This window comes from Prionailurus bengalensis, chromosome F2 (assembly GCF_016509475.1).
Source record: "Prionailurus bengalensis isolate Pbe53 chromosome F2, Fcat_Pben_1.1_paternal_pri, whole genome shotgun sequence".
Classification (NCBI taxonomy): Eukaryota; Metazoa; Chordata; class Mammalia; order Carnivora; family Felidae; genus Prionailurus; species Prionailurus bengalensis.
Window position 1 is genome coordinate 70,080,481 of NC_057353.1, and position 6,577 is coordinate 70,087,057.

Below are 6,577 nucleotides of genomic sequence, written 5' to 3' on the forward strand. Positions count from 1 at the left end.
TCCAGTGAATGATTGTTCCAGGATGAAGGCAACAGCAGTGTCCTAGACAGGGGTTTATCTCCCTCTTCCATCTTCCAGGTAGTTAGATGCTTGTCAGTTTACCCTTTTAGGCTCTACTCAATCACGGTTAGTGCTTAGCAAAGATGACCTACATTTGGAATTACCCTTTTCACCTGTAGATCCTCTCCTTTAGTAGATTGTCAACCCTTCAAAGACAGGGACTTTTCTATTCATTGTTCACTGGCTTCCATGCCGAGCGTGTCACCTAGCACCATGTTACTGAGCTGCTGGGAAACAAAGGATGGGCAGAAGGAGAGAGGAAAAGGAAGAAAGGAGAAACAGAAGCCAAGGAAGCTTATTGGATATTTGATAAGGTAGTACTAACAGAGTGCACTTGCCGTCAAGAGTTCTGTGTTCCAACTCCAGTCCTGGCATCAATAAGCAAGTACTACAGACCCTCAGATCCCCAACTTCTTATGCTGGTAAATGGAAATAAATAATAGTGCCTCCTTCATCAGATCGCTCAGGAAATTAAATAAGGTAATGCGCTGGGCAACATTTTGTAAATTTATCCAACTGTAGATGCAAAAATGGCTATTGGAAGATGGTCTGACAAGAATGAAGTGCTCTTCAAGACTTCAAGGAATTGCCATCAGATGTTGGAGCCAGTGGCTTTTACCAGGACCTTGCTGGCTTATATGAGCTGTGTTCCTCTTTAAGACGACTCAGGTGACCAGCAAACACAGTCCCTGCAAGGTTTTATATTTAAAGAAGAGAATCTTAGGGGAACCTGGGTGACTCAATTGGTTAAGCATCTAACTCTTCATTTCGGCTCAGGTCATGATGTCATGGTTCATGAGATCGAGCACCATGTTGGGCTCTGTGCTGACAGCATGAAGCCTGCTTGGGATTCTCTCTCTTCTTCTGTCTCTGCCCCTCCCCCACTCTCTCTCAAAATAAAGTAACTTTTTTTTTAAAGGAAAAGATACTTGGAGTGTGCATTGAAAAGAAAAGATTCCAATTGCCATTGTCAACAGCAACACTGGTTGTGTTTGACAGTGAGTGAATTCTGTCACTTCTACTAGCATTTATTGAGCTTTAATTGTGAACACAGCATTCCGAAGCATACTGCTAAGGAACGGAGAGCAAAGATAAATAAGATTCACCTCATCCCCCATGATGTTCAGTCCACTTCCTTCCCTACAACTGGTTTCTCCATTTACCCAACAAGAGGTTGGGAACAGCTATCTCAGACTTTCTACCATGACCTTTTACAATCCTATAATGCTCGAATGCCAGGGTTCAAAGGGTAATTGTGATTACCATCTTCTTGATGATTCTTCTGGGATAAAGCTGTTTTCTAGGAATCCCAAATTGATGTCAGCTCCAAACAATGGCAAGTATACAATTCACAAAGCCCTCTCTCATACATTTGCCTACTGTATCCTCACTATAAGCCTGCAGGCTAGTGTTCTCAGACTCCTTTACAAAGAAATAATTGGGTCTTAAAAGGACTAAATTATAAAAAAAAATTAATTAATTAATTAAAAAATAAAAATAAAAGGACTAAATTATTTGCCTGGGTCATTGAGAAAGAAATTAGCTGGGCCAGGGCATAAAACCAGATTTTCTATTCATTCATTCATTCATTCATTGTTTTTATTTTAATTCCAGTTAAAAAATACGGAAGCTTCACAAATTTGCGTGACATCCTCGCACAGGGGCCACGCAAATATCATTCCAATTTGTAGTGTATGTGCTGACAAAGCCAGCACCAGATTTTCTATTCCTAAACACAATTTTCTTCATCCCCTTTACTCTGCAAGAGCTTTTCTGACCAGGTGATCGAGTAATATTGGCTCAGGGAAGCTGAATTTAGCCGGAGGCCAATAGGACCCTTCCAAAAACCCGCGGTCCCCCCTCAAGCACTTGAAAGCCCAGAGTGGGTTAAGTCTTCCCTGGCTCAGTCCCAACAGACATTAAATTCACCTGTGCTTGCTCTGAAATAAATCAGTGTCCTTTTCTGCTGCTGCCGTTGTCTGGAAATAATGCAAATGCAATGGGCCTGCACTGACATTATGCTTCCCTGGAAGGATACACATAATAAATTGTCCCTTAATGCTGTTAAAGAGACATTTTCCTCTTATTCAGGAGCTCTGGAGGTTGGTTTGGGCTCCTCACCCAGCGAAGAGGAAAACATGGTGCCTTGTCACTGGGCCCAGTCATTCCTGTGACCCCTCGGTGCGCCTCGGATTCTTGCATTGCCAAGTTCAAGGATGCATTTTCTAGCCCCCATGTCAAGTCACGGGATGATCTGGTAACCTAGACTGGTTTCCTGGTTTGTGACTTGACTGTATTTATTTTTATTTTATTGTAAGCAGTTAAATGTTTACTTATTTGGATGCTTCGAAGCCAAGGGAGACCGGAGCTCCTGGTCCACACCATTCATCCTTTGGAAGAACGCCAAAGCTGTTTCCGCAGAGGACAGAAGGCATTGGTCTCCCCTGCAGGAAGCCACTGCCGCTCCTTAATTGTTTGCTAGAGGAAGAATCAAGGGTAAAATTTAAAGTAAATGGCTGGCCGGGTTGCGCTAATTCATCAAAGCATGTTTCAAGTCAGTAGTCAAAGCATGCATCAGCCCCGGGCACCACCACCTTCTATGCAAGTAGAAAACCCAGCAGACCTCCAAGCAGATGAAATCATTAGGAGGCATTCAGCAGTGCTTGAAAAGCAGAGAGGAGGCAGGGATTTCTGTGCACGTTCCGCTTTGCCACATGGGGAAACACCAGTTGTCTGTGACCTAGTTATCTGGGAGAGATACCCACAAAACTGTTCACTGCATGGGAACCCCATCCTCCAGTGCGCCCTGTGTGCTCAGAAAACAATTAGAGCTTCCTAGTTGGACTCTATTCCACTTGCTTAGAGATTTTTTTTAGTTGCAGTAAACACAAACCCACTTAAAGTAGCTTAAGAAAAGGATAATTTTCCAGGGAGAGACCATGGACAGGAAATAAAACCCAGGGTCATTAGAGATTGGAAGTAGGCACTGGAAAGTTTCCAGAAAACCCATCAGCATCTCACCTCTCTCTCAATACACAGTCCGTTGTCTGTGTAATGCTTCGTTCTCCTGCTTCTCTGTGAAATCTCCTTGCTCTTAAGCATGGAGTCATCGATTCATTCAGTAAATATTGAATTCTACCACGTGGCTGGCCCTGTTCAGGATGCTGGGGATCCAGCAGTGAACACAATACTCAAAAACCCATGCCCCTGTGGAATGTGCCCTGCAGTAGAGAGCTAGACACTAAGAGGACAAGTACGGTGTGTTAGCATTAAGTGCTTAGAAGAAACGATCAGGACAGGAAATGAAATGTTGAGACAGCACTTAAAATCTTGAATAGGACAGTCATGTAAGACTCCACAGGGAAGGTCATTTTTATTTATTTTTTATTTTTTAATTTTTTTTTTAGCGTTTATTTATTTTTGAGACAGAGAGAGACAGGGCATGAACGGGGGAGGGTCAGAGAGAGAGGGAGACACAGAATCTGAAACAGGCTCCAGGCTCTGAGCCATCAGCACAGAGCCCGACGCGGGGCTTGAACTCACGAACCGCGAGATCATGACCTGTGCCGAAGTCGGACGCTTAACTGACTGAGCCACCCAGGCGCCCCGGGAAGGTCATTTTTAAATAAGGACCTGAAGGAAGTGAGAGAAGTAGCCGCACAAATGACAGGCCGAGCACACTGGGCAGAGGGTACAGCAGGTACTGAAGGACCTGAGGTGATTCAAAGAGTGGCAGGAGCCCAGTGGGGTGGGGAGCAATGAGTAGAGGACTAGTGAGAGACGAAGCCTACATCTGGGGGTGGGAGGTGGGGGGAATCACAGAGTGAGGATGCTGCCTTTTTCTCTGAGTGAGGTGGGAAGGTCCAGAAAGGCTACCTCCACCTGAGTAACCACATGGCCCGCCCAATCCGGGAGTGGTCTCTTACTGCTAACCTATTACTGAATCAAAATCCCTTTGTCTCCAAAAGAGAGAATCCAAGAGACATTGACCATGCCCACTCTGCTTCTGCAGTCATCCTGAGTTCTAGGGGCTTGCCCAAGTATCAGTCCAGCCAACTAGGCTAAAGCCCCACCTGACAACCAGTGACAGCCACTGTCTGTATATGCAGATGCCATCTCCATTTTTGCCTATTTCACTCAAGAATGCAGAGCAGTGGGCCAGCTAGTCAAATTTCGGGGATATGGAGACCCAGCTATATCTCTTGGGCAATTTCTCTCTCTCTCTCTCTCTCTGTCTCTCTCTTCTCTCTCTCTCTCTCTCTCTCTCTCTCTCTCTCTCTCTCTCTCTCTTCAAAATACTTGAGGAACAGTGGAGGGTACAGGAAGAGAGTGTCTGGGAGAAAGTACCCATACCCCACCCCACATTGGGTCTCACAGAATCTTTGCCGACTAAATGAATTGACAAGTGTTAATAAGAGTATCAGGACCTTAGGAAATGGAGATCCTTTTCGAAAACTCCGATTCTCAGGAAGATTTTCACATCAGATCTTCAACAAAGACAAAATTAGAACACGTACAGCCTCAGCAATCTCTTTACCCAGAGTCCTCAGATATGGCAGAAGGATCCACAAGAATTGTCATGAACATTTGCGAGGGGGTGCCAGTCATGTTACTATTAATAAATACCATACTAGAGTTGGACATGTTTTTGAATAAATTAGAGTGAATTCAATATGAACCCCAAAATATCATCATTCTCACTGCTAGCATCCAATGCGCCTTCTGAGTGCAAGAGAAAGGGTGAAGCTATGGCTGGACTATCTGAGCTGCACATAACCCTACGCATGTCCCACACACGTACATCTTCCCTTTTGTGACTCTTGCTGGAAAATAAAAACACAGCCACTTCCGTGGGGAATAAGATTGGTGCAATAAGGTACTTCTCTGCAGGGCAACTGCCACTTCTTTCTCAAATGACTGCCACAAGGACCGGCATGTTCCAGAACTTTCTTCTCTTCAATTCTCAGAGCACTGAACTCGTGGAATGGCCAAACAAATGATGATCTTTTTCTAAGAACAACCCTAAAATGGTTTCCTGTGTCATTCTTGTAATTACATGCAAGAAAGTTACCATCTGTAGTTCAGCCGTGGCTCTTCACATGGAAGAGGAAATGACTAAATATATATTTACATAGCTCTCATGAATATGCATTTTGTAAATGCACAAATATGTACAATTACTTGATAGACTGTTTTGGTTCCTATCTTTCGAATATTTAATACAACCATAAATGTTTAATTCATATTTACTGAGTTGATTGAACAGTGTTAAATTGATGCCAAGTCTTGCTAGAAACGAGATTGAGTGTCTCTAGCATATTCGTGCAGCAGGATCTGGCCAGCAGAAGCCACACTGACTGGTTAAGTGATGGTTTTCTTGTAAAGAATATCGAACAAAGCTGCTCATGAAAATTCACTTGGCTGTAGCCGACGGGAATGGGACTGCATTTACGTCCCACATCAGCCTGCAGAGCCCTTCGTCATTTGGCCTCCCTGCCACCCCTTCGCAGCTCTTTCCACTCTGTCCCCTGTCACTCAGCCACCTCTCATTCCACCTTAAGTCCCTGCACCAGCCGCATCCCGTGCCCACAATGCTCTCCACACAGACACCGAGACTTTGCTTACGCACCACTCGCTCATGGTTTATCACGACCAGCCTTTTTGAAACTGCAGGGCCCAACACTGTCGAGGGCTCCTTCTGCTTTTATATTTTATAAATACAAAATATTTTTCCATGGCAGTCGCCTCTCACATCAAACATCATTTACTCATTTATAATGTTTATGATTCATGGTCTGTCTCTGTCTGCCCTTACTAGAAGGTAAACATCGTATGAACAGAACTCCGTTTGTTCACTGAAGGAGCCCCAGACGCCCAGAACAGAGCTGGCCCCACAGTGGAGGGAGGGAGGAATGGGAACCAAGAGTCCTAGGTTCCAATCCAGCATGGGAATGAGGCAAGACCAGGGCAGAACAGCAGCAGAGAACTCTCCTGGGTACATGTCAAGTTTCTGCCAAGTTGGACCACACGTCGTTTAGAAGATCACCTCTAGGGGCGCCTGGGTGGCTCAGTCGGTTAAGCGGCCGACTTCGGCTCAGGTCATGATCTAGCGGTCCGTGAGTTCGAGCCCCGCGTCGGGCTCTGTGCTGACAGCTCAGAGCCTGGAGCCCGTTTCAGATTCTGTGTCTCCCTCTCTCTGACCCTCCCCTGTTCATGCTCTGTCTCTCCCTGTCTCAAAAGTAAATAAAAAACGTTAAAAAAAAAAAAAAGATCACCTCTAGAGGTAGCACCCACGTGGAAAGGTTTTGCCATCGTACTATGTAGATGCAAAATGGGGGTGTCCGAATGCCATAGAGTAGACGAAAACATACCATCTATCAGGGCAAGAGAGGAAGTAAAAATGGAGTAGGCTTCTCAGGAAGCAGGGGATTGTTTTGTAGAGTGATTCCTACCCAGAAATTGTTCAGCTGCCACCAAATGCCAGGAGAGGCTATGCAATGTGACCCATCACCGCAGT

The 6,577-nt window shown here is 45.0% G+C and overlaps 1 pseudogene; it reads right to left on the reverse strand.

Annotated features, from left to right (window-relative positions):
* Positions 1-1,676: 1,676 nt before the first annotated feature.
* On the reverse strand, positions 1,677-1,775 carry LOC122496133 (annotated as a pseudogene).
* Between the last annotated feature and the right edge of the window lie 4,802 nt (positions 1,776-6,577).